The following is a 27,293-nucleotide window of genomic DNA, read 5'->3' as shown; positions in this document are numbered from 1 at the left end:
TGAGCAGACCCTGGGCACTGGCTGTGTGCACAGACTTAGTGTCTGTGGGATTGAGAACGGAGTTTGCAAACAGCTGCCCATCAATCTGATAGAGCTCCCATCCATTTCTTTTGGCCCTAGTGGGTTTTTTTAACAAAAAATTTTTATTTTAAAAGAGATTTAGATCAGCAGAAAATTGCAAAGATGGTTCAGAGAGTTTCCATAAATCCCACATCTAGTTTCCCGTACTATTAGTTTTAAAAACATGGCAGTTTGGGGGGTGCCTGGGTGACTCAGTTGGTTAAGTGTCAGACTCTTGATTTAGGCTCAGGTCAAGATCTCTGGGTCATGAGACGAGCCCGGTGTTGGGCTCTGTGCTCAGTGAGAGTCTGCTTGAGATTCTCTCTCTTCCTGTCCCTCTGCTCCTCCCCCTGCTCACTCCCACACACTCTTTCTAAAATAAATAAATCTTTAAAAAATATGCCGGTTTTAAAAAATGAAGGTATCCAACAACAACAATTTAAAAAAAAGAAAGAAAAAAAAACGAGAAGAAAAAAAATCTAGCCGTTATGTCCTGAAAACTCGGAGATTTGGCCACATTGGGCTCAGAAAGGGCCATAGATGTGATTGGAATTGGGCCCCCCCAGGCCCTCCCGTCCTGTCCTATTCACACGGTGTGTGTGTTTACACTTACATCTGGCTTGGGTCACTCACACACGTTCCCTGTCTGGCCTCTGTGGGCACTCAAGTTTGGGACCCTGGGTTAAAAATAATAGCAATTTAAGATTCTCGAATTGCTGAGCCATGGAATCCTAGAATTCACAGTCTTAGAATTACAGAATCTTCGTATCTGTACCTTTGTTCACTGAGTACTTCCGTATGTCTCCTTTGTGCCAGGTTCTGTGTTGCGGGCTGGGAGGGTTCTTAGCTGTCAATGTGAGAACGGGTTGTCTTAGGGCAGGAGTGAAGGCCAGAAGAACAAGAAGAGGTAGCTACAGCTGGACAGGCCCCTCAGACTGAGTGAGGACCCCGGGCCTGCCCAGGCTTCAGGTACCCTCTTCCCAGTGCCAGCAATTAGCGTCCCAAGCCCGGACACGGCAACACACCAGGACCCATTTGTTCTCAGGATTCTCGAGAGTGCTCGGTGAGATCGCTGCTGCCCATTTTATAAATGAGGAAACCAAGTCTCTGAGCGGCTCAGTAACTCATTCGGGGCCCCCCCAGTCGTCAAGGGCTGGAGCAGGGATTCAAGTCGCAGGTCGACTTGACGGCTGAACCTGACTTTTCTCCTCTCTGGCACTGTCGGACCCTCTTGTGATTCTGTAGGTTGAGGCTAATTGTAGTGCTGAGCTCACTCTCTTGTGAGACGGAAATAAGAGGGTGCACCCAAAGCCTTTATCACACAGTGCCTGGCCCATAGTAGGCTCTCAGTAAACAGTAGGTGAATTCTCTTCTCCCTCCCATGGGACCGTTTTTCACTCACATCTTTTGCCCCAGGAGCATGTGGGAGGCCGAGGTCCAGAGCGATCGAGGACGGGCTCCAGGTCACTCAGGGTGTGAGTGGCCAAGACAAGACTTGAGCTCAGGCCCCTCTGGGTCCAGAGTCTGTGCAGTCTGTAATGTCAGCATCTGAGCCTGGTGACGAGGCCTGCGTCCAGGGCTCAGCACCCCCAGGTGATTGGGAGGGAGACTGGAGAACGTTGGAAGCACGGTGCGCTTGCTTTCATGGGGCTCTCCATTCCAGAAGGGTTGCTCTGCCCCGGGAAATGCTGAACCCATGGCTCAGTGGGCTCGCCATGGAAATCCAGGCATCTGGCAGGTGCTGGCTGCCAACCAGCTAGAAACCTTCCTCCTTCTCCCAGAGTTGCTGAGTGTGTCCGCCAAGCTGACATGGGCGCTCCCTCTAACTCAGGCACAGACAGAAATGGAGTGCCCTGAGCTGGGTCTCAGAGAGTGAGTAATGGCCATGCCCAGTTGGGTGCTCTAGAGGAAAGCACGAGCCCCAGCTTCCATGAGAGAGCGTAGGCCACAAGCTGATGATGGCGCCACGGGCAGTGGCTGGGGGGAGCAGATGAAGAAACGTCCTGGTAGTGATCAGACAGAGACATTGTCTGCAACCTTGGCCTGTGCCCAGTGGCAGGGACTGGTGGGTAGCTTAGGCATGGGAGGTCAGTGCCCTCACAGCTTGAACTATATTTCTTCCCGTGGTGGGAATGTCAGGAGAGACATAGTTGTGGTGGGAAGTAAGGGAGAATGGGCAGCTTTGATGGCCATGGGCACTGGGATGGCAAGCAGATGGTGAGCAGGGGGAATGGCTTGTTCTGATGGTGTGTAAGAAGATGTGGCTTTCATCTGAACAACAGGCAGGAAGGGTGAGCTTTTCAGAAGAGCCATTCTCATCACTGACCCCAGCCCTGCCTTGGCTCAGAGCAGTCCAGGGCACAAAGCCAGAGGAGACTGGCTGATAGGCTTAGGGTGGGCCCTGGTGGAGTCTGCAGGGCGTGCAGAAGCTGGACATGCCAACTGGGGCCCTAGAGGAGAAGTCAGGGTGCCGCAGGAAGGCCAAGAGTTGGCTACTGGTTGACAGAGCGGGCAAGGAACTGCCTGAGGGGCTGAAAGGACAGATCTGAGCACTCGTGTTCAAACTGAGTCAGTATATTTGGTTAAGGCCAGCTGGGGGAGTTGTAGGGCCTTGACCTTGGGGGGATTTTTCCCATCCCTGCTTTTCTGGTTACTTGCTGATCCTACCAAAGCCCACTTCTCTCTATTCCCCAAGACGTTCTAGGCTTCCTCACTTCCTGGCTGTTCCTCCTGTGGCTTCTTCCACCTGGAATGTCCCTCGCTCCCCTATGACCTGGGTCCTGTCACCTCTGCCTGTCAGAATTTTTAGCTTCCTTCTAAGTTCAGCTCATGTGACCTTCCCCTCAAGCCTGTCAAGATCCCCCCAAACAGCACATTGCCTCTCCCTCCCCCCCCCCCCCGAGTGTGGGTAGAGAGGGTGTACCCATAGAGCTAGGCAGGGAAAGTTTGCCCCGAGCACCAGCCGGCCTGGCTGGGTGACCTTGGGTCAGTCTACTTTTTCATTTGTGGGGTGGGGGAGGTGACACCCACTGACCAGACTGTAGCCACATAACTGTGGCCCAAGGGTGGTTCCAGGGCTCCAAACAGACCAGGTTTGGCCACCAGCCACTGAAAAAATCCAAAGGGAGAGAGACAGCGGTGGCGGGACAAGAAAGGGATTTATTGCAGTGAGATCGACACGGGGCAAACAGGGGACTAGTGTCCCAAAGACTGTCTCCAAAGTGCTGAAAATATCTCTAGGCTTGTATTAGGAGAATGTGGGACAGAGGTCGGTGGGTCAGAGCAGGGGGACAGTAAAGGTCAAGTTGGTCAGTCTTGGGGTCAGTCACGTGGAGTCTTGCTGGGGTCAGGGCTGTCCCTATTGCTCTAAGAGGTTGTTTTGTTTCAGTTCCTATCACAGGATGCTTTGCCTGTCGTTTTTTTTTTTTTTTTTTTTTTCTCCTCCCAAGTTAAAAGATAGGCTGGCAAGAACTTTAATCAGTTAGAATGTCTGAGGTCAAAATGGAGGTAGACGGGTCCTCTTTGGGATCTCGGATCTCCGTGCGACACCCGGGAAGTGCTGACTTGCTCACTCCCCTCGGGACCATCTTTTATTCGTTACTTTTGTCTCCCATGCTCTCTGACCAGAGAAGGAACTCCTAGCAGTAAGTAGACTCTCTTTGTTCCTCTTTCTCCTTGTTGGGCAATGACTGACTGAGTGTTACCCCCTCCTCCAACCCCAAGGGCACAGGCCAGGTCCTGGGCACCCCCCAGGGCCACACAACTTACATCCAGCCCCGCCTCTGCCCTTAGGGAAAGCTCTGCGTCCTTTGTGACCTCATAACGGTTCTGTGCAGCCCATTCTCAATCAAACCAACAGTCATTTAAAAAGGAATTCCCATTTTGCTCGCAGTGGCTGGAGAGAACTGACGGAGATGCCATGGACATCCTGCACAAGCTTCTCAGGGCCCCATCCCTTGGCATCAGGGACCCGCAGAGCCCCTCACAAATTTCCCCAGGCGGTAGATTTGCAGAGCCCTGTCTTCTTCTACGCTTCTCTTCGCCTCCCCCATTTCTTTACGGGACCGTGGTCTTGGTTTCTCCTTTTGTTTCTCTCCCCATTGTTGATTCTCCTGCTGGGACGTAGTGCACGTGCATACACACACAGTAGAAACCATCTCGCACAGATAACATTCGTATCTGGAGGGCAGGGGAAAGGGAGAAGCTGGCTGGGCAAAGATAACATTCTCGTGTGTGTGTGTGTGTGTGTGTGTGTGTGTGTGTGTGTGTGTGAATGCTTGCAAATACACACACCCTAATAAATCCTGCTCCTGACACGGCAGGTTATCAGTAAGTGCCTAGGGGAGTCCCTGCAGCCCTGAGATGCTGTGATGCTGTGAATTTTAAGATGTCAGACCTTATGGGGGTGGGAGGAGCCAAAGCCATTTCCCCTCCATCCCCCTGCCTCCCCCCCTCCCATGCCTCTTAGCTGCTACCAATGCCACAGACTTTGACCACCAGATAATAGTCTCAGGGATGTCAGCACCTGCTTCTGCTCAGAGGAGAGATGGAGGCTCCTGGTCAGAGACTCTCACCCTGAAAGCCCTACTTCCAGGTCCTTGGCCCCAGGCGCCATCTTGTTTCCTGTGTCACCCTGCAGGACTTCTGAGGGCTGCACCAAATCTGTGCCACAGACGTGCACGGGTGTGGGTGTGTGAGTGTACATGTGTGTGCTCATGGGGAGAAAGACACTACTAGCATCCCAGCTTGCCGAGTGAAGGACCAGAGCCTTTACCTCTGAGGAGAGTCAGGTGTCTGTCTTCTCTCATTTAAAAGAAGAGATAGGCAAAAGGTAACAGGGAGTGGAGAGGGAACTGCTTTTAATGCACTGTGGCTTAAAAGGAGGAGCCATGTGTTGCCAAACAGTTTTTTTTTTTTTCTTTTTTCTTTTTGAGTAGGCTCCACACCCAGCACAGGGCTTGAACTCAGAACCCGAAGACCAAGATCTGAGCTGAGATCAAACATCAGATGCTCAACCAACTGAGCCCCCCAGGTGCCCCTTGCCCATATGGCTTTTAATGAGCCTCTCATAGATAGGGACAGGTTGTTTGTTCTTGGAAGAATATTGAAGCTCTTTTGCTCTTGTCATTCGTCAGGTTGAAGATATTACTGTTTTCCATGAGATTTTTCTGTGAACAGGGAATCCCTTTCCACAGAGAGCTAGACCCGCCCTGTCAAAGCTGGATGGGGTGAGAGAGAGATGTGAGGGGCAGGAGGTGGGCAGCCACCAACCACCCATGGCCAATTCGGCAGGGGCCCCTGGGGTGGATGACAGTTGTGGGAATACCAACCCTTCTGGGGATGCAGTGCTTCACTGTTTAAAAGGCTCCTGCATTCCCCCTAGGTTGGGGTGACACCTACTATCTCTGAGACAGTCTTTGATCCTCATGCCAGGGACTTTATGCGGATTTTCCGTCTTCACTTGATTTGGAAGGAGGTACTGTTATTATCCTCATTTTGCAGATGAGGAAACTGAGGCCCAGGGAAGGAGCGGGGCTTGCCCAGAGTCCCCTAGATGGGGGCACTGGAGCAGGACACGAGTGTGACTGCGGAGTCCACTTTCCTGGGACCCTGGGGTGGGGGTGTGGGCAGAAGGGGGCCCCGTCTACCTGAGACCTTCATAAGCCTGGCTCTGGGCTGGGCATGGTGTGTGTTTCAGGATGTGTTGCTCGCCTCTGTGGCCCTGGGAGCCGTGTCACACTCCCCGGCTCAGAGCAGTGAGACAACCGACTCGGGGTCACGGAGAAGTGTGTGTGGAGCAGGGGCCATCTCCACTGCTCACTCCACACCCAAGATCATCCCTGCAGAGGACTGGTCCCCAGGGGGCAGTATCTGCCACGCACCTGCCCCTTTCTCCCTGAGGGGACCCGCCAGATCTTGGGCATCCCCCCACTTCTGTGCTGCTGTCCAGCCCTCCTCTTCCCCAGCTTGCGGCTTTTGATGCCTCACAGTGGCCTAGTGACCCTGCCACTGTCCTGCAGGGTCGGAGAGGGAACCACGGCCCCCTGCCCCACATCCCAGGGCTGATGGAGAGGGGCCAGGACAGGGAACACTGAGTCCTCAGCACACCGGGTGGGAGTGGCCAACACTGCCTCTTAGGAGTGAGACCTGAGCTATGATGTGTTCAGAGACTGATTGACGTCCTGGTGGAACCAAGGCATCAGGAGGTGTTCTTTGCTCTCTGTGAGTGGCCTAGGATATGTTTCAGCTCAGCTCCTGACTTGCTGTGTGGCTGTCAGCTTCTGCTCCTAGTTCTGATGCGTGTGGTGTTGTCCCCACTCTAAACAGTTCCCCAGCACCAGCCGGTTGTCCTGTGACAACTTCATCTGGAGATGGCGTCCGACGACACTGCTCCCTGCCTCCCCACCTCAGATGACAAGTATAGGTTGTCACCTGAGCGTCCGGCCAAACTGGTGTAGATCAGAGCGTCTTGTGGCCCCTTCCTCAGGTTCACTTAATTTGCTGGAGTGGCTCACAGAATTCATCAGAAACATCGTACTCCCCAGCGAGCTGGCTTATAATGAGAGGGACAGCGGGATGGAAGAGATGCAGAGAGCAAGCTGTGCGGGAAGGACATGGAGATTCCAGACCCTGTCCCAAATCTCAAGGTGTTCACCAACCTGGAAACTCTCCAGATCTGTTCTCCTGGGTTTTTATGGAGGTTTCGTGATCTAGGCATACTCGATTAGTCACTGGTGATGGACTCAAACTGCAGCCCTTCTTGCTGCTCAGAGGTCAGGAGGGTGGGACTGACATGCCAACCCTTTCGTCACATGGTTGGCTCTCCTGGCTACCAGCCCCCATCCTTAGATGTGTTCCCAAAGTCATTGGTAGCATGACAAAAGTCACATTTATCTCTCTCTTCGCTTATACAGTTTCAAGAGTTTGGGGAATTCTGTGCCAGGAATGGGTCTGAAGACCAGATATCTATTCATTATAAGTCAAAATATCCCACAGCTATCGCCACCGTGATGACGTGTAAGACACCACCTGAAGCATAGTGGCTTACAGCGTGAGGTGGTTCTCTGTCCTAATCGTGGGTCTGGGGACTCGCTGGAGCAGGTTGTCTCAGAGCATGAGTCAGACGTGCCTTGGGTGGGGGTCTGGTCTGCTCCACTCCACGTGTCTCTCATTCTCTGTGGATCAGTGGCTCCTGGGATGTGCTCTTCTAATCCAAAATGGCACAAGCACAAGAGGGTAAGCAGAAACACAGGACACCTTCTTAAGGACTTGGGTCAGAGTGGGTGACATCATGTCCTGTTGCATTGTCTTGGCTAGAACAAGCCACATGGCCAAGCCTTCCATCAGCGGGGTGGAGAACTGCACTCTGCCTCAGGAACAAGGTCTGCGAATATTTGCTGAAAAGAATCCAACGGTTCAAGAGGTGTCGGACAAATCCCTCCCATCTCCTACTGGGAGGTGGAATCCTTCTATCTACTTATGGGGCTGGCTCTTTTCAGGAGCTTTCTCATCCCCAACTCTCTGTGATTCTCTGGCTCTGGAATGGTGCAGTTTCATTCCATCTCCTCAATCTAGAACTGCCCAGACTTCCGAGGGGCCATGGAACCTAACAGTGACCTGGGGTTGAGCCCCTCACACAGTTGGCACCACTTTCCACTGTCCCCTGCTCACAGTCTGATCCTGACCCTTTTGCTCCCCACCATCTGGCTCTCCTCAGTCCCACCTGCTCCTGCTCCCTGAACCCCCGACTCATGGCCAAGGTCCCTTCTTGAACGCTGACCTGGTCCAGCCTTCCTAGCCCCAAATCCCTTCCATCTTTGTGACTCCACCTTCTCCCTCACCCCCAAAAAAATTCCAGCCCTATCTGACCCAGAGCCCAGGATCTCTCTCTTCCAGGCCCCCAGATAAGCTGTCTTCATTTTTGTCTCCACAACAAAGGACATTAAAACCCAGCCACAAAGTCTCAGGACAGTGGGGGTTTGCCTCCCCTACAACCAGCAGATTCTTCATTTAGTGAGAATGGCAGCCCGCTCCCCGGCAGGTGTGTTCAGGCTTTGTCTGCGTTGAAATCACTTGCCACTGTCAGTCCCCATCAGGTCAGTGCTGGGGCTCCTGCTCTCTCACTGAGGCCTCCTTTCCTGTTGCTGCAAGCATTTTTAGCTCCAGGAAAGTGGGTCTCCGGCTTTGTAAAAAGTCAGCATCTCTGGCCCTGGAGGAACAGCTTTCCACCTTCGTTCCCTCCCTTCTGGCCAGACGCCGAGTCCTCGTCATAGGGACCACAAAGGGAGGTGGGACGGGGCCTTGGCTGTGTCGGAAAGGTCTCTCCCTGTGGCTGCAGATGCCATTGTGATGATGAACCGGCCCTGTGAGCTCAGTCCCTGCGTTCATGGGCAAACGTAACTCCTACATTCACCCGAGAAGGAGCTGTAGGATCCTCGCATTGTAGGATCCTACATTGACAGTAGTTCATGATCATGGAGCTCTTCCTGTGGGCTGGGTGCTGAGCTGGGCTCTTCCCAGGCACCATCTCTCAAGTCCTTACCAGAACTCTTTAACAGGGATGCTATTACTGTCTTGTTTAGAGAAGAAACTTTGCCAAGGTTACATAACTAGTTAGCAGTAGGGTAGGAAATTACCCCGAGGGCTGCATGAATATGGCTGCTTCTAACTACATCACACCCATGTGTACAGAGCTAAACCAGCTCCTAAGTATCCCGCATGCCCACCCACCACAGTGCACCCCAGCAGGTCTCATGAAGAGACTCCTTGCTTTGCTGATGGGCAACATTGTTGTGTGCAGGGATGAAAACCTCCTGGGCTCAGGGAGATGAATGCCCCCAGTGCAGAAAGATGCTGTTCTGTGAACACAAATGATGTTGCTGCCGGCACCCTGGATCCAGCCCAGCCTGACGGCCTCTTGGTAAGCCCACATTCAGCAAGACCCATAAACAACTTCCAGAAATACTGGACTCTAAGCCCTGGAGGTTCATTGGTGACCCACTAGCTAATGACCTGTTCTCCTAATGCCCACCCCCACCCCCACCGCGAGGGCGATCTGTGAGCCATGGAGGGGTCTAGAAACCCTGGCTCCTTCCTTCCCTATATCTCGTTTGCCTGGTTACAAACTAACCCCCTCATGCCTACCCTTGGCTGGGAAGCCAGCCTCCCTCGGAGACAGAGGAAGGTAATTAACTGCAGTTGTTGGGGCTTAATCAGCTCCAGCATGGGGAGGGCCATTGTGATGCAAGGAGCCGGGTTTTGGGATGTGAATTACATGCTCCCAGCCCTTCATCACCCTCTGTTACTGTCTTATCTTTATTCATTCTGGGAAATTAAATTAGCACTGTCTTTCCAATCTTGTTCTCCAGAGGAATTAAACAGCAGCAGCAAAGAAAGAACTGACCAGAATGGGGATATTTGAGCACCTTTGAGCACCTGTGTCTTAAAGCCCCACTGCCCTAGAAAGTACCAGGCAAGCAGATCTCCTGGGGATAGACTTTGGGGGTATTCAGGGTAAGAGATTGGTTTCTTCCTTAGACCAGACAGGGATGAGAATCAGCAATCCCACGTCTGGTGCAGCATTCTGTGCCTCAGTCATCCCACCAGTAAAACGGGCCCAATCCTAGTGGTGGTGGGAGGAATGTAGGCTGAGGTTCTAGAATTTCAAGTGATAGCTGGTGTCATCCTTGCGGAGAGCTTCGTAATTCCACTTTGCAATTCCATGGCAGGATGAAGGGAGGTAGAGAGAGGAAAGCAAGCTGGCTGGAGGTTTTTTTTTTAAAAGACGGGAGTCCGGGATGACCTCCTAGCCCTGTGGTCAGAAGACCCTCCTCCGTTCCAAGCTTTGCCAAACCTGTTCTGCACCTGTGAGCCTTGTTAATAATACAGAGTCTGCGACACTAGAATGTAACTAAGGGGGTGGCCCGGGATCTGCATTTCCCTAAAACTCTCAGGAGAGGGCTGATAAAGTTGGTCTATAAATCCGAGTTTGGGACTCATTGCTCTAATGTTGCTAACATTTTGTGGGATCCCCAATATAACCAGTACTCATCAATATCCAGTTCTCCTCCCCCTTCTGGGCACATGGAAGCCTTCCGAGCTTCCCTTGCAGTTAGGCGCACCACACTGCTATTTATGGCTGGTGAATAGTGAACAGAACGAGCTGTGTGACTCTTGGGGCCTGTGGGCATGGAGAGCCCCTGTAAGATGTTCCAGCTCTTTCTTGTTCATCGGAGATCATGGAGGCAGCACGTGGAGATGGGTGAGGCAGAGGCTCTGAGCAGTCTGGACCAGAGCAAGTCAACACACGGGAGACTATGGAGCTGGCGTCAGCTGGCCCTGGTGCGGTTAGTGAGAGATAACGAGACAGAGAGAGACTCTTGGCTGAAGAGATTTGGGGATGTTTGTTACTAAGCATCATTCTAGCCTGTCCTGATGAATACAGACCCCTTTGAGAATCTGATCAAAATATGGATTTTCTCTTGAGGAAAACGTACACTTGTGTAATCATAAGATCTGGGCTACCTTTCCAGTGTTCCATTTTCTCCCTCAGCTCTAGAAAAGATTGGCCTAAATCCCTACCCGTGACACCTGCTGTGACTGGATGTGTGACCATGGCAGCCTTCCCCTCCTATCCCTCCTGCTTTCCCTGGCTCCCCTTCACGGGTGGCCTTTGGCAGCCTCAGGTTCTCTCTTCCTCATGCAGAACAATGCAGCTCCTGCGCCTGCCCCTGCCTGTGTGGGTCCAAACCGAATCATTTGGTCAGGAGAACAGGGCACCAGCACCAGCCCTCCATAGGTGGCATGGGGGAACAGAATTAGCATTATTGCATTTGAAATTGTCTGTGTATGTATTTGTAGTGGTAAGTCGGACCAAATTTCAGGGGGTTTTGGTCTCCTGAACCTCATTTTCTCTCATGCTCAAATCATAGGTTAACAACACCAGCTCTTACCCAAGGCAGACAATTCCCGGGGCTCCTGGGAATTTCACTAGGACCTCCCCACCCCCATCATGCCTCATGCAGGACATGGAGAGGATTTCACAGGCACAGGCTGGGCCTCATCTTCCAGTCCCCAGGCCTGGCGGGACCACCTTACCCACCCCAGTGGCATCCACAGCCAAAGTTTGGGCTTTTCATAATGCCCTCCACCTGCTCCTCTGGGAGACATTGACCCTTGTAGTCAGGAACTTACTCTCTCTCACCTGAGGTTTGGTTTCAGGGACTTTAGCTGTTAGAAAAACACCGAACTTCTGAAGTCCCGAGAGTCCCTCAGCTGAGTCTCTGCTTTCACCTATACGGGGCTGACCTGCATCTTGGCAAAGGGAGAATTCCCAAGTTGCCCCAGCCTGGTTTCACATGCTGGGCCTGTCACTTGCCAGCTGTGTGAGCTTAAAGAAGTCACCTAACCTTGGTAGGCCTCAGTTTCCCCATCTGTGAAATGCGCATTGCACTAGGTGGTCCCCCTATGCCCCACACATATCCTACACTTGGGCTAAATGGAGTGGGTCTCTGCTCTGGAAATAATCCCTGCCTCTCTGCCTTGGTGTGTGCCATTCCCACCAACAAGTGTGCCTTCTGTCCCTCTCCACTCATCTCTGGCTCTCACTTCTAAGTGTACCCTATGCTCCAAGGCCTGGTTCAGGTGCCCTGGGCAGCAGGAATGACCTCTCCCTTCCCAGGACCCTTGACCCCTGTTGGCTGGACCTCCCTTCCTGCCTCTGTCTCTGTGTTTTGCAGACTTTCCCAATGCGAGAAAGCTCGTGTTTATTGAGCACGTACTATATGCCAGATTTTGTGTCAGGCATTTTACCAGCACCCATTTTTTATTTTCTCATCAACCTGTGAGGTAGGCACTATTATCCCCATCTCACAGAAGTGGATGTTGAGGCTTAGACAGTCGGGTGACCCACCACAGCCATGCAGCCAGGAAGGGCCATCTGAGCGGGGGGGGGGTGGGCCGGGGGGGACTACCTCCCAGGTGGGGGCTCCCTGGGGTGGGAGGCACCTAGTGGAGGCCCGCTGAGGGCTGGCAGGTCGTGCCCACCTCCAGCCCCTGCGGCTCAGCAGTCAGCGGGAAGAACCAAGTAGCTCTGAGGCCTGGGCTGGGTGAGTAGTGGTAGGCAAGTGTCCCTCCTTCCATTGGTGTGTTGTGTTCAAGGCAAAGCAGCGTTTGCTCAGTGCAGATGATGTCTGTGTCCGGGGCTCTTCATCCAGGGCCCTGGGGCGGAAGGTGGACCGTGGCTGGAGGGCTGGGCCTGGGAGAACTCACCTCTCCCAGGGTGTGGAGGGATGGGGGAAGAGAGCTATGAGCCACAAGCTCTGTCTCCCTCGCTCTGTCTTCTCTCCTTGCCCCCATCCCTCCTCTGTCGGGCGGCGGCCTTTCCTGTCTCCTGGGTGTGTGTGTCTCCAACTCTCTCTGAGCCTTTGTCTCTTTCTGAATTTCAACCCCTTTCACAATGGCTCTTTTCATGCACCTGTCTACCTGGGTCTTTGTACATGTGTGTGATTTTGTATCTTTCAGTCTTTTTGTATTTCGTATTTTTCTGTCTTTTTCTCCCTCTGGCTATTTCTGGTTCTTTGTTTTTCCTTCTCTGTGTGAATTTGCTTTTCCCTCCTTTTTCTTTCCTCTCTCTCCTTTTTCATCTCATCTCCACGCCTCATCTCTCACCGTGTGTGTGTGTGTGTGTCTGTCTTTCCTTCTGTGAGTGTGTATGTGCGTGTGTGTGTGTGTGTGTGTGTGTGTGCCTCGTGTCTGTGTGTTCACAAAGACTGCCTTAATGTCTCAATCTTTATTTCTCAAACTTACTCCCTTTCCCCATCCCAGTTTTGCTGCGGATGCCAATCCGGGGATCTGGGAGACTCAGATCTGGGGGCCTCAAGTTCTGAGGAAGGAAAAATAAGATTTCTGGCAGGCAGGCAGCTCCCAGCTGATCCTCAGGGATGGGTCATGTTGCAAATCCGAGGGGAACGTGGGGTCATCTCGCCCACTGTAGCAGGAGAAACACTGGACCCAGAGCCAGAGGATCAAGGCATAATCCTGCCTCTTTAACTTCCTGTGTGACCTTGGGTGAGCCACTCAACCTCTCTGGTCTTCCATCTCTTCATTAGTAAAATGAAGCTGTTGCAAAGATGGAACAAGTTTATTGTTGTGGAACTGGAAGCCCAGGGCACAGTGTGGGGGCACAATAAACAGGGCAGGAGGCAAGACTCAAAGGCCATTGAGTGTGGCCAAAGGCCCTCAGGTGGCTGCTGGATGGAGCAGTTGTTGGTGGTCCAGGGGGAGCCACGTACAGAGTTGGCTCAGAGTTGGGGGAGATGGTACAGAGTTGGCGGGTGCTGTCAGGGAGGGCAGCTAGAGGCTGAAGCCTCGCGCTTGGCCTGGCAGCCCAGTCCTGCCAGCGCCCTCTCCCTCCTCCTCCTCTGTGGGGCCTTAGGGCTGGCTGAGGGACCAAGCCCCTTGAATCCTGTCGTTAGAAGGGAACTGGGAGGCAGGGCTGGACCCATTATCCTGCCCACACCTGGTGCATGGGGCTGGGACAGATAGCAGGACCTCTCAGTCAGGCAGGCTCATTCACTTCACAAGCATTTACTGAGCCCTGATGCATGCTGGTGCTGGTGATGCAGCGGGGTAGCTCAGTCTAGAGTGGGAGCCCAAGGTGATTCAAACACACACAGGGCACATGGGGGACGGTGCACCATGAGGGAGGAGTAGGTATGATGAGCACACAGAACCCTGGGTCTAACCTCACCTGGAAGTCAAGGTGGGCTTCTCTGAGGAGGTGATGTTGGAGATGAAAGCATGAAGGATGAGAAGGAGCTGAGCTCTTCTGAGCTGGGGAAAAGAATTCTGTCCTAACTATTTTACGCTGCATAAAAAACTACTACAAAACTTAGTGGCTTAAAACAACCATTTTATTTTGCTTGCCGCTTTGTGGGTCAGGAATTTGAGAGGGCTCAGCTGGGCCACTTGGGGTCCGCTGGTCGGAAGGATCCCTTCCAAAATGGCCTCTTCCCCCACTTGACTGGCATTCTGGTGCTCTTGGCTCTCTTTCTCTCTCCCATGGTGCCTTCTCCAGAACTTCTCCATATGCCTGGGCTTCCTCCCAGGATGGTGGCATCCTTCTGGACGGAGTTCTCACACAGAGGCTCAGGGCTCTAGGAGACCAGCGCAGAACTGCCAGACCACCTACAGGCTAGGCTCTAAACTGGCATGATGTCATCTCTGCCGTGTTCCATGGTCGATGCACAACAGGGCACTTCACATTTAAGGGGAGGGACCATAGGGTCCTCCCAGCAAGAAGGGAGCCCTATGAAGGAAATCTGAAGCAGAGAATAATGCAGTGTGCATGTGTACACTGAACGTTTGGACAGACTGTGATAGTTACTATAAACGAACACAAACCAGGGAATTGTTCTGGACATTGGGATGGGGAAACAGGGAGAACTCTTACTCAGGGACAGCATGTGGTACGGCCCAGGAGTGAGGTAAGAAATCAGAGCAGACTTCCTGGAAGAGACACAAACTGGCTCTTGACATTTACATGGGTTATGGAGATAAGCATATGAGCATTCTCAGCCCAGGAAACAGGCTGAAGAAAGGGCTGGCAGTGGGAAAACCCTGTGAGGGATCGTGGGGCCATGGTCACTTGGAGCACCGGTCACCAAGAGGGGATCAACGTGAGCCGTGGCTGGTGGGGGCTGATGGGGGCTGGTGGGGCAAAGAGGCAGGGCCTTAAATGCCAGGTTAAGACTTTGCAGTGGGAGCCCTGGAATCTTCAAGCAGAGGAAGATCAGCAATGAGCAAGATAGACGAGAGGGCGGGGTGGGGGGTGGAAATCACCTCAGGCAGGGGACCTAGGCCATGTCATTAGACAAGGACAGAGATGAGATGCGAGTCTGAGCCAGGGTGGAGGGGGCTGAATGCAGAGAAGAGGCAGACAGTAATAATAATAATACTATAGCTACCTTTAATTGAGAATTTCTACCACTCTGGCACTTTATCCTACATTACTATACTTAATTCCTACAACCACTCCATGAGGTAGGTGGTATTGCTATCCACAACGGACAAGCATATTTCTGAGGCTCAGAAAGGTAAAGACACTTGTCCAAAATCACACAGAAAGCAACAGAGCTGAGATTCTCAAGACTGGGTCTGCTACGATCCAGCACCGGGTATTTCCAGACTCTGTTATGCTGGAAGAATTGGCTGAATGATTGTGTATATGGGGGTGGGGCGGGGAGGACAAGAGAGGAAAAGGCAGACCCGGTACCGGTACCATGGTTTCTGCTCTGATTACTGGGAGGGAGGCTGGATGTTTCACGAGACCTGAGGACCCAGGAGCTTGGACCTCAAGTGGGCAGTTTCCTGGAATGGGGGCAGGGATAAGCAGCTGGGGAGTAGGCTTTGGATGAGTGGTTTCGAAGGTCATGTGGCATGTGGGGGATGGTAGGGGAGGGGGTCCACAAGGCAGCCATGAAGTGGGAGAGTAATTGGGAGGGATGGGATGAGGACCAGAGAGGGCAAGAAGCTTGCCCAAGGTCACACAGTGAGTGAGAAGCAAAGCTGAACCTCATCCTGAGTCCCAAATCCAGGGAAGGACTCCCAACTGTAACCTATGCCATGTCTAATTGTTAAAAGCACAGGCTCTGGAGTCCAACAGAGCTATGTTCAAATCCCAGCTCCATCACTGAGCCACCACTTACTCTGCCTCTCTGAGCCTCAGCTTTCCATCTGTCATGAAATATTACCTTTGTCACAGGAATATAATGAAAATTCAATGAGACGATACTAAGTGCTGAGAACAGCTCCCGGCACATTGTCAACATCTACTGGTGACTGGGCGCTCTTTCTAACTCCCTTACTTTACTCTCATTATCATAGTGTTGAGGGTAAACACAGAGACTGGAGCCAGATTGGTTGGAATCCCAGCACCATCGCTTACCAACCGCATGACCTTGGGCAGGTCATTTAACCTCTCTATGCCTCAATTTTCTCATCTACAAAATGGGGATGATATTGATACCAACTTTTTAGAGTTGTTGGGAAGAGTGAATGTATTCACGTTTGTAGAGTGCCTCAAACACCGCCTGGTACATGCCGTGTCACTGCCTGGTACTGTTAGCCTTGCTTCTCTGCTGTCTGCAAGACTGTAGTCACCATCACTGTCCTGACCATCACCACCACCATCTTCATGATCAATGATCATCTTCATCCTCACCGCCATCATCATCACTGTCCCCCACCATCATCATATCATCCTCATCATCTTCATCCTCATCCTTACCACCACCATCAGTACCCTCCCCATCACGGTCCCTCCCACCAAGTCATATTCGTGAAGGCGCTGTCCTTCATTCATTCAATAAATCTTCATTGCATACCTACTAGGTGCTTTGAAAAGTCTCAACTACCATCCCCATTCTCACTACTGTGTGTGTTTATATATGTTGAGGTGACTTCACGTTGCCTTCCTGTGCCGTGAGTCTGTGACTCACCTGCTCTCACCCCATGGCTGAGGGCCGTCCCTCCCCTCTGTGGGAGTGGGATTCCTACTCTGAGAGCAGACGCAGCCTCCGGGGCACAGGGTCCTTAGTGCTATTTAGGGACCACAGGCTCGAGTCCTCATTAAATGCTTCACTCCAGTCTCTATTTCAAGGGGCCTCCGGAAAACCCTATTTCATAACTGAAACATCAACATGTTTATCAGAAATTAACAACTGAAAGCTGTCCCGGGTTTTCTGGATGAGCTGATGGAGGTGTCAGACGGACCCTGATTCCTCAGGATGTTTCCCTCAGGCCCCACTGGGCACAGCCCACCTTCTTTCTGATAGAACTTTCCCGGAGAGCAGGGGATGTAGGAGCCACCTTTCACTGAACACCTGCTGTGCGGGCTCACTGAGTCTGCTGGGCGCAGCAGTGATCAGCCTTCATTTACCGAGAGCAGCGGTCACAGAAGAGGTGGTGTGGGTGGAAGGGACAGGGCACAAAGGGGCAGGGGTAGAAGGAGGACCCCAGGCAAAGGGATTCACACAGCTAATTTTCCTTCTTTGTCTCTTTTCCCTGTTTCTCTCTCTCCTCTGTCATTCTTCCTCCTCTCCCTGACTCTCTCTCCCTTTCCCTGCTCTCATCCCAGTCTCTTTTCCTCTCTTTCTCATCCCCACTGGCTTCTGGCCTCTCTCCCAGCTCCTTTCCGCTCCCTGGGCTCCAGGCCCTTCTCTGGGCAATGGCTCTGTGGATGGCTGGGCTCCGGTGTCGGTTCCGCTCTGGCCCAGGCACGGAAGCCAAATAGGAGTCCCTGGGTGCAGGAAGAAGGGGTTCAGAGCAGGACCCAGCAGGAGGGGTTGGGTCTGAGCCTGGAGGGAAGGTTTGATTTTCAAAGCTTAGGCTTACTGAATGTTTTACTTTTAGATGTTTTCTCATTCCCTTTCTCTGGCTGGTACCTCCCTCCCTCCCTAGGTCACTTAAAAGACATTCCATCAAGAGCAAAGAGAAAAGACATGGCATCAAGGCCAGAAAGAAAAGACATTCATTCCATCAAGAGCAAAGAGGTGATGGAACAGTTGTGAGTGTCAAACCCCACCAACGTCATCACACTTAATCCTCCCCAGAGCCCTGTGAGTTCAGGTCATTGTTCCCATTTATTGCCAAGGGCACAGAGGCTCCGAGGTGGCTGGTGAATTGTGTGAGGGCACAAGAGCATTGCACCCGTAAATGCCCCACACTTGCCTGTCTCCCAGCCCCTCCTCTTTCCCTTCCATCCCTTGAGAGCTCTAAAATCAGCTCTGCATGTGTCCATTTTTTAGGACAGTGTTATTTGTGAAGCAAGTTGGGGAGGTCTCCGGGGGACCAGCCGGGCACAGGGAAGGAAGCCAGTCCCGGCCATGGTCAGCTTCCAGAAGGTGGTAGTGACAAGCCCTGGGGTCATGACCCTCCTAAGGATGACAGGCAAGATAAAGAGTTGACCTCTGACTTCTCTGGGCTCAGCCAGAGCTGCTTCCAGCCTCCTGGAGGGTGATCAAACTCCTGAACTTTCTTGAACCCAGACAGCCCTGGCCACTCCCTTTGCTGAGAGCTGGAAATTTCTGAATCTCTCAGTGATTTTCCTTCCAGAGTGAGACAGAGCAGAGACTGGACTTGAGTCCCCTTAATCTTGACTGCAAAGTCCAGTGTCCTTTGGCTGCCTCCCTAAGGAAAATAATAAAGCTCAAACTCTATGCCCTTGAGTGGCCGGAATGTGGGGGCAGGATGCTTACCCCATAGGAGGGGCTGGAGGAGGAAGACTGGTGAAGACCAACCAGTCTGTGCCAAAATGGACCCCAGTGCTGACCTTTCACCCACTTTCCCCCTCATTATACTGACTGAAAATCATTTGCCGGGGGTGGAGATTTAATTGCCAATTAGACCTGCGACACACGCAGGAACATGACTTTTAAGCGTGCAGGTGCTAATACATCCTGCTTCTACATGCTTACAAGTCACCCTTTCCCCACTCAAGTGTCTTTAAGAAACTCTACCGACCTCTCCACAGGGGATCAGCTTTCCTTTCTCTTGTGCTGTCTCCTTGTATGAGAGCATAAGCCCAGCAAAGTCTTGCCCGAGCCACCCATTTGACCTGTCAACTTCTATTGCTTGAGAGCCCAAGGGCCCATTTTCATAACAAGGGATTTGGAGTCTTTGGGCTTCTCCTGGTCCAGCACCCATCCTCCCAGTACAGAACCCATTTCTATACCCGTGGATGAGCCCAGGACCCACTGCAGCAGGCCTGGTGGCACCCTGAGGGCCGAGTGTAGCTCATTCTCCTTAAGGATGGCCCCGTGGTGACTTTGGGGTCTTCATGGAAGGGGCCAATGGGGGACAGTCCTTGCCCTCCAGTGGAACTCTCTGCTGACCTCAGCCTCCCCAGAGCCTTCCTCTGGGGTCTCATTGGGCAAGTCCATCAAAAGTCCAGGAAATCAGGCCTAATGAGACCTAATGAGACCTGTCATGTGGGTCATTATTGTAAGCAGAAAGAGTTAGGGATCACCAGTAAAAGAAAGACAGATGCTTTCTTGACATAAGAAAAGTCATCTTGGGCCCTGGGACATCTTGTGAAAGCAGGTAAGAACAAACAGCCACTCTGGGGCCAGGAGGCAGCCTCATCATAGCAGGGACAACAAATCAGTGGTAAAACTCCCAGTGTTGGTTCAAAAGTAAAGACTGTCTGTCACACATTGGTGGTGAGTTATCTTTGTAGGATCTAAACCCCATCTGAGCACTCAGATTTTGGACCAGCTAAAGCCAAAGAATTCGTGGTGCTGAACCCTGCTGCCCTTGTGATATTGACCTGGGCTCTGTCACTTTAAGGTGACTCCTGCCGCGATTCCACACTGCCTTCCCCATCAGGCAAACCCTTTCCCGAGTATGTGTGCACCCTTAGCTTCTCCACTGCTTTGGGAAATATCCCCAGTGTTCTCCATTACTTGTTGCAAGGAAAACACTTCCTTCTCCTATTCTTTTGGGCTTGGGTGTGTCTTTTGATTCGCCTTCCAAGAGATGAATCCTGTTTGGTGTAAGAATATTGAGCATTCAAGGGCCAGTGTCTAGTCCAGTTCTGGCTTAGCCATGACCAGCTGTGTGACCTTGGACAAGTTACTTATCTTCTCTACGCCTCAGTTTCCACATCTGCAGAATGGGGATAATAGTTTCTCAGAGGCTTGTAGATGGATTCCCGCATATAAGTGACTTAAAGATGTGCCTAGTACTTAGGTGGTAAGTGTTCACTGATCAATAGAGTAGTAGTTGCTATTATTTTGTGCTGCTTTTTCTTTTCAAATTTTAAAATTGTGGTAACGTACTGAAGGGGAGCAGAGTGGGCCATCCCAAATGTGCCACTTTAGTGTATTAATTATTTTGAATTGAAGTTACTTAAGACACAGCTGGTCTAAGAAGGACTCTCTAACCCCCTCTGTCCCCATGAAAGCAGGAAATACGTATCACTGTGAAAGATGCTCTCCCTCTGCCAGGAGGGCATGGGGCATCCTTATCACCAGAGATAGAGAATTTAAGGCAGAGGAGGCTGTGTAAGCAAAACTTATTCCTCACGCACCGATCTGCTACCCAAGCCCAAACCTCTTTGTTTCATCCACCCTTCACAAATTTATTGTTTCTCTGTCTAAAAGGTAAAAAACTGCCTGTTTTGGTCACTTCTTTGTGTCTTATATTTTTATAGGCTCCTACAGGTATGAAATTAAGTATGTTTTTCTTTTGTTAATCTGTCTTATGTTAATTTGGTTATTAGACCAGTGAAAGGAACACCATAGAAGGGAGAGGATAAAAGTTTTCCTCCCCTGCAATACATACAGCTTTTGCCATCTTGACCATTTTGAAGTGTACCGTTCAGTGGCGTTAAATACGTTCTTAATGTTTGGCAACCATCACCACCACCACCCAGTAAATCATTTGTTAAACAAAAACTCAATCCCCATTACATAGCATCTCCCCATGCCCCCTCCCTGCAGCCCACCCCCCCACCCCCGCCACAAACCTCATCCTACTTTCTGTCTCTATGACTATGGCTACTCTGAGTACTTCATCTAAGTGGAACCATTTAGCATTTGTCTTTGTATGGATGGCTACTTCACTTAGCATGTCTTCAAGATCCATTCCTGTTGTAGCATATGTAAGAATTTCCTTCCATTTAAAACAAAAAGATTTTATTTATTAGAGAGAGAGAGAGAGAGAGAGAGACCATGGAGGAGGGGAAGGGTCAGAGAGAGAAGCAGGCTCCCTGCTGAGCAGGGAGCCTGATGTGGGACTTGATTCTCTTATCCCAAGATCATGACCTGAGCTGAAGGCAGTCCCTCAACCAACTGAGCCACCCAGGCACCCAGAATTTCCTTTCTTGTAAGGCTGAATAATACTCCAGTATGTGTTTACCCCACATCTTTCTTATCCATTCATCTGTCAATGGATATTTGGCTTGCTTCTATGTTTCAGTTCTTGCAAACAAGGCTGCTCTGATCACAGGTGTGCAGATATTTCTTCTAGACCCCACCTTTGGTTCTTTTGTGGCACTGCATTTTGGAGCACAGTTTGCAGGATGACAGCTATGGGAAGGAGTAGTTAGAGACTCTGGTTTTCATCTTTAACATGGCTAAGTTTAGGGCTTGGAGCAGGAGAGGATATCGCCATCTGGAGGGAGAGACTCCGTTCTCTGCATCCGACTGAGACACGCTGAAATATTTCCATTGGCATCTGGGGAGCAGGAATGAGAATGGTGCCATATGGGGCCCCCAGAGAGAAGAGAAGGAAGAGAAGAGGCATGGAGGAGGAGCCGAGGCAGCAGGGGTGAGGCAGCAGGCAGCTGGGCAGAGAGGTCCCATCCAGGTGCCCCCTGCACCTTTCTCCCATGGCAGGGACCAGCCTGGGGCAGATCTCTGAACCTGGGATGCTGCAAAGAACACGTATTCCCCGCAAGTCCCTCTTTGACAGATGAGGCCCTCAATGGTGTGGGGTTTTTCCACATTACCAGGAAATTAACTCAATTCTGGCACTGCATCTCCGGCCCCTCTCCCCTCCTGGGAGGTTGGCAGGGAAAGGGACTGAAAGTTCTAACCCTCTAATCACAAGATTGCTTCTCCTGGCAACCAGCCCCGTCCTTGGGTTAACCTAGGGGCTTTCTGAAAGTCAACTCATTAACACAACAAAAGACACTCTGGTTGCTTTGAACATTGAAAATTCCAAAGTTCTTCTTTTTTTTTTTTTTTGCTGCGCTGTGCCAGAGACAGTGGATAAAGACCAAAAATATGTTTTTTTTTTTTTTTAATTTAAATCAATCACAATATCTCAGGACTCGAGAGAGGAAGACCCTTGTGCAAGGTCACACTGCAAATGGTTGTCCAGGCTGGCCACGGCTGACCCCAGGGCTCCTCAGAGGCCAGCAGCCCAGGGCTCATTGAATGGAGCCTTCTTCCAAGCTGGGCCACTCTTCCCATGGCTGGATCACCCCCAATGACAAGGAAGCTGAAGCCCAGAGAGGGCCTGGCTGGCCTCAGATGGCACAGCATGAAAGGGGCAGTGCAGCGACTTAAGGCAAACACCCTTGTCTCCAAGCCCAAGCCAGCATCCCTGACCTGATCCTCTGATTTGAAACCTCACCTAGAGCTTTGGAGCAAAAGCCGATTTTACGACACCCTCTGCATCTTGCGCAAACCATGCCCACGCACCTACCGTCTTGTAATTATTCTCATATTCTCTTTGTCTCCAGGGCCTCAAGACTCTTCCAGACTCGCACAGCCTCTCCTCCCACTGCCAAGCTCCCCGTGTTGGCCGCAGTGTAGCTCGGACTGCCTGTGCTATTTATTTCCTAATAAAAAGACAGCCTGGGTGGCCCATGGGAGATTAAGACAGAGATTTACTATGAGATGATTAAGCATAAAACCACAGGTTAAGTCAGCATCAGATAGGAGGAGGAGGGGGAGGCAGAGGCAGAGGAGGAGGAAGGACAGAGCTGCAGGCAATGCTAGCCCAGGGGGTGAATGTTTGCACAGGTGAGCCTCCTTACTGTTGTGGCCTGGCTTCTGCCCAGAGAAGGCTGAGGGGCGCTTGGGCCAGATCCTGGCCTTTCTCGCTGTGGGACTCCAACCATGTCCCTTCTGCTCTCTGCACCTGTCTCTCCGTGTATCTGTTGCAGAGCTGGTGCCTGTGTCCTGGGGTGGCCTCAGGCAGGTCACTTCTCCAAGGTCAGCTTTCTCCCCACGGGGATAATGATAACAAAGGTAATGACGATGATGGTGATGATGTTGGACGTTGGTGATGGCGTGAGGATTGACATTTCCTGAGGGCTGACCGAAACTTCAGTGCACGTAGAAAAACACCACTTGCTTTGGGACTTCCGCGTGTACTGGCTTGTTGACGCTCATCTCCGTCTCGCACAGGAGGTGGATTTCCCAGCGAGGCTGGGCAGCGTCTCAGAGAGCAGATGCCTGGCAAGTTGGTTTGGCCCTACTGCAGGCTGTTTCCTGCTTTCCCAGCCTGTGGGACCCCGGCAGACTTCTCCACCACACCGTCCAGCCACACTTTCTCCAAAGACGTCTGCATCCCTCAACTCCATATATGAGCGATTTCTGTTGAATTTAGATGCCTCTTTACTTCTTAGCAATTCATCCCATGACTAGCCAGTCATTCTTTATGTTAACCTTTCCTGCTAAAACTCTTCTGTGATCTTGGTTTCTGTCTAGATCCTGGCTGATAGAGAATTGGTCCCAGAACTGGTCCCAGGATAGAGGCCAGCGAAGACGGTATTCTCTTTTTAACAGCTTTCAAAATCTAAAAACCATTTTTAGCTTGTGGACTGTGCAAAGACAGGCCATGGGCCAGACCTGGTCCGCAGGTCCGAGCTTGCCAAGTCCCTGTCCTAGAGTGACTGTCTGCTAGAGAAGAGGCCAGACCTGGACCTTTTAGAGATTATTGGATATCAGCTATGAATGGGTGCAAAATCCTGGGGATCCAACACACCACCATGGCCCACCAAAGTGCCACTGAAGTGGAGGTCTACCATGGCCAGATGATAGATGAGGTCTTATTTCAGGGTCATCTGGCAGTGAACCACATCCGTTATTTCCCTAGTTTGGAAAGGATGATTGAGTAGGCATAAATGGCAGCTGGGCGATTTTCTACTTGGGCTCTCTGGCCAGGGAAGGACGAAGGACAAGTCCCTGGAATCTCCTGTCCCTAGAAAAGTGATGAACCCAATGTGCTAATGATTCCTTGTAAGTGTATATTCATGTACGTGCAGCGGTGGGAGGGATTGTAAGGGTTAATGCCACCATCAAAACTAGAGAGAGCATCTAAATGGACGTGCTGACCAGTCTGATGAACTTGTCCAGAAGTTAGATGAATCTCAGAGAACGACTGTGTTCTTGTGAACAGTCCCGCGGTTACTCCACATGCAGCTGTTTTTCCAGAGGTCTTTCTGCCGGAGCAAATCAGTATGGCCCCTGGCCACTGGACCTTGCTGGTGCCTTTTTCTCTAAGCTGATTCTATAGGGATGGCCAGAGGCAGTTTTCTGTGACCTGGCAGGGCCGACTGTATATAGTGTCAGAATCTTACTGGGGGGGCGTGGCAAGTCTCCTGCTCGTAATAACTCATAATGTCGTTTTGGCCGCCTTGACAAACTACAGAATGTTCCCCTGGTCTAATTCTACCCAACAACTGGGTCATCCTGAAGCTGGCGGTTTTGTGGGAACTTAGGAAGAGAGGTCTGCCATGATTCCAGGCTTAGTGCCGACTGTGCTCTCCCTTTGACTTTAGGAGACAGCAGAGCCGATGATAGAGTATCTGCGGCCTGAGGATGCTGTTTGGAGCCCGTGGCCAGCCCCAGTTAGAGACTGATGGGGGAGCAGTTAGTTAGATGAGAGCTGGAGGCAAGGGCCATGATGAATACGTTGCACGTTAGAAGCCCGGGGGCCCAACAGCTTGGCTTTGTGGCTTCCAAGACCCCGAAGCTAATAGACCAAGAGCTCCAGGTGCAGAACGTGGGCTCTACCCTCCCTCCTTGGCCCCACGGTCCCCTCTCCACTCATTCTAATGCACTAGCATTGTGGTTCTCCCCTCCCCCCCTCCCTGGGGGAAAGGCAGCCATGATGGTTCTGGTACAAACCTTGTAGGGTCAGAAACTCCCACTCCCAACCAGTGGGAGGAGGCCCCAAATGACTGGAAGCAGCTTCCCTTAGAGACCATCCTGTCCATGACCGAGACATGGCCTCCACGCCATGCACATAAGAAGAAAGGACCCATTTGTAGCCTCAGGGCGGGGGGCCACCTCTGGACCTGCCTGTTCTCCCTCCTTGAGAGCATACTGTCCTTAATAAACTGCTTTGTGCTTGCCCCTTTTCTGCTGGCTGTCTTTATGTTGGTATCAATCTTTTGTGGAGAATCCAAGAACTGAGACCTCTGTTCACACAACGCAGCCTCTCCCACCAGTGACAGAACCACAGAGCAGGTCTCTGGGACGCTGCAGGAGAACTACGCCAAGTGCTTGAGGTGGTCTGTCCCGGTCCCCTCCAGTGTGGCCCTACCCTGTGGGTACAGGTGCGAAGGGCAGGGTCAGAGAGCTTGTGCTATTGGGGCCCCGCAACCTAGTCTGTAGGGGCGCTATTTTCTGGATGGATGGAAGAGAGATGGAGCCCCAGCTCTGTCACTCACTACAGTGTGTGTGTGTCCTTACATGAATTACTTCATCTTTGTGCCCACATTTCCTCTTCTAGAGTGGACCTCGGATCTCTACGTGGTAAGGCTGTTTTGAGGATTATCACTATTACTATTATTATTTTCTAAGTAGGCTCCACTCCCAATGTGGAGTGCGGGACTTGACTTCACAACCCTGAGATCAAGACCTGAGCTGAGATCGAGAGTTAGATGCTTAAGCGAATGAGCCACCCAGGCGCCCCTGAGGATTGTCATTATTATTTCTTTTTTTCGATTTTATTTATTTTTGTTGACAGAGAGAGAGAGAGAGAGAGAGAGAGCACAAGCAGGCAGAGCAGCTGATGAAGGGAGAAGGAGAAGCAGGTTTGCCACCATGCAGAGCGCCCCATGTGGGACTCGATCTCAGGACCTTGAGATCATGACCTGAGCAGAAGTCAGATGCTTCACTAGCTAAGCCACTGAGGTGCCCCTGAGGGTTGTCAATATTCAGCTTTGCTCTGTGCAGACACTATTCTAAATGCTCTGTTTGTATTCATTCAGTATTCTTTGCAGAGACCTTATGAGGAGGTACTATTATTGTCCCCCTTTTCAGCTGGGGACACTGGACATAAATGATTAGATAATGTCTCTTGGGTTCAAGCTGGGGAGTGGAAGAGCTGGTCCTAGAGTCTGGACTGGATGGGTCCAGAGTCTTTGATCTTAAGCATTGGATATAAAACGCCCACACAGAACTGCGTATGGGGCCCTGAGCCAATGTTTCTCTGAGGGTGGGCTACACACACCTGATCTGCTAGAAGTGCTGGAAGTACTAAAGCCAAGTCTTTGGGTGGGGACTGAGAATATGCCCTTTACTTTATTATCTATTTATTTTAAAGATTTTATTTATTTATTTGAGAGAGAGACAGTGTGCTTGAGTGGGGAGGAGGGGCAGCGGGAGAGGGAGAAGCAGACTCCGTGCAGAGCAGGGAGCCCGATGCGGGGCTCGATCCCAGGACCCTGGGATCATGACCTGAGCTGAAGGCAGACACTTAACCTACTGAGCCACCTAAGCATCCCTGGGAATGTATATTTTAAACAATTAGCTCCATTCTTTGGCAACCTAAAGACTGAGCTAGAGACTAAGGGTGCCGTATAATCGATTATGCATTTTTGGCTAAATTTTGGCTAGAATAAGCATTGTTGCAAGTCTGTTGCAGAACCATAGACAGGTCACCCCAGTTGTCTTGCCTCAGTTTTGCTGTCTATATGATGGTGAGGGGGCCGGCCTCCAGGCTGCCCATCCCTCAGGACACATGCGGGCGGGAGAGTGACAACAAGGCAGGTACAGGAGGCATTCTGTTCCAGTGGCAGCTGAGCGGCTGCTGCTGCTGTCACCTGACCCACAGCATCATGTCTGCTTTGGGCCTCAGTTTCCCTATCCTTAAAATGGAGATATTGCGATGATAACCCCTACGTCACTCCAGTTATGGGGAGGGTTCATGAGGCATCTGGTTTAAGAACACAGGTAACACAAATCTCCCGTCCCTCCGTAAATAGAAATTTCCATGCCCTTCCTCCACTTGAGTTTCTAAACTCCCTGGGGACACCTGAAACCCTCAGGTGACTCTCACTTCTGGTGCTAGGATTAATCTGGATGGGATCTTTCTCTCCCCAATTCAAGGAAAGCAGGATGAGGGGGTCCAAGTTAACTATCCAGGTCCAGCCAAAAGAGACTCCTCTGAAAAGAAACCACGACCTCTGATGTCATTAGGGTCGCCCAGCTGCTGAGTGAGCTGCAATTAGCTCCATCTTCATCCTGTGTCCCTCAGTGAAATGCAAGCTTGAACCTCATCCCTTTCCCTCCCTACTGTCCCACTCTGCTGAAGCTGGGCCCCTGCCCCAAGGACCAGGAGGCTGGGGGTCTGTGTTCCCACTTTTTCTATTCACTGGCCCTGGAGATGGGATGGGGACAGAGTTCACATAAGACTGCCAGAAACCCTGTTCTGCTCTCTGGGCTGGTAACAAGAGAGATGACTGAGATGGGCTGCCTCAGTTTCCCCAA

At 51.4% G+C, this 27,293-nt stretch overlaps 1 long non-coding RNA gene across 5 annotated transcripts; it reads left to right on the top strand.

Moving 5' to 3' along the window:
• The first annotated feature begins 893 nt into the window (after positions 1–893).
• LOC116567537 lies at positions 894–22,532 on the top strand. 5 transcript variants are annotated; one of them, XR_004276248.1, is made up of 5 exons: positions 894–1,123; positions 8,861–8,980; positions 9,429–9,573; positions 17,521–17,626; positions 22,310–22,532. It is a non-coding gene; the product is annotated as an uncharacterized LOC116567537 (long non-coding RNA). The 5 variants fall into 5 exon arrangements; XR_004276250.1 differs by lacking the exon at positions 894–1,123 and adding an exon at positions 3,626–3,704; XR_004276251.1 differs by lacking the exon at positions 894–1,123 and adding an exon at positions 6,296–6,707.
• The last annotated feature ends 4,761 nt before the right edge of the window (positions 22,533–27,293 follow it).

This window comes from Mustela erminea, chromosome 10 (assembly GCF_009829155.1).
Source record: "Mustela erminea isolate mMusErm1 chromosome 10, mMusErm1.Pri, whole genome shotgun sequence".
NCBI lineage: Eukaryota > Metazoa > Chordata > Mammalia > Carnivora > Mustelidae > Mustela > Mustela erminea.
The sequence above is the reverse complement of the archived record's forward strand: the minus strand, read 5'-3'. Positions and strand labels throughout refer to the sequence as shown.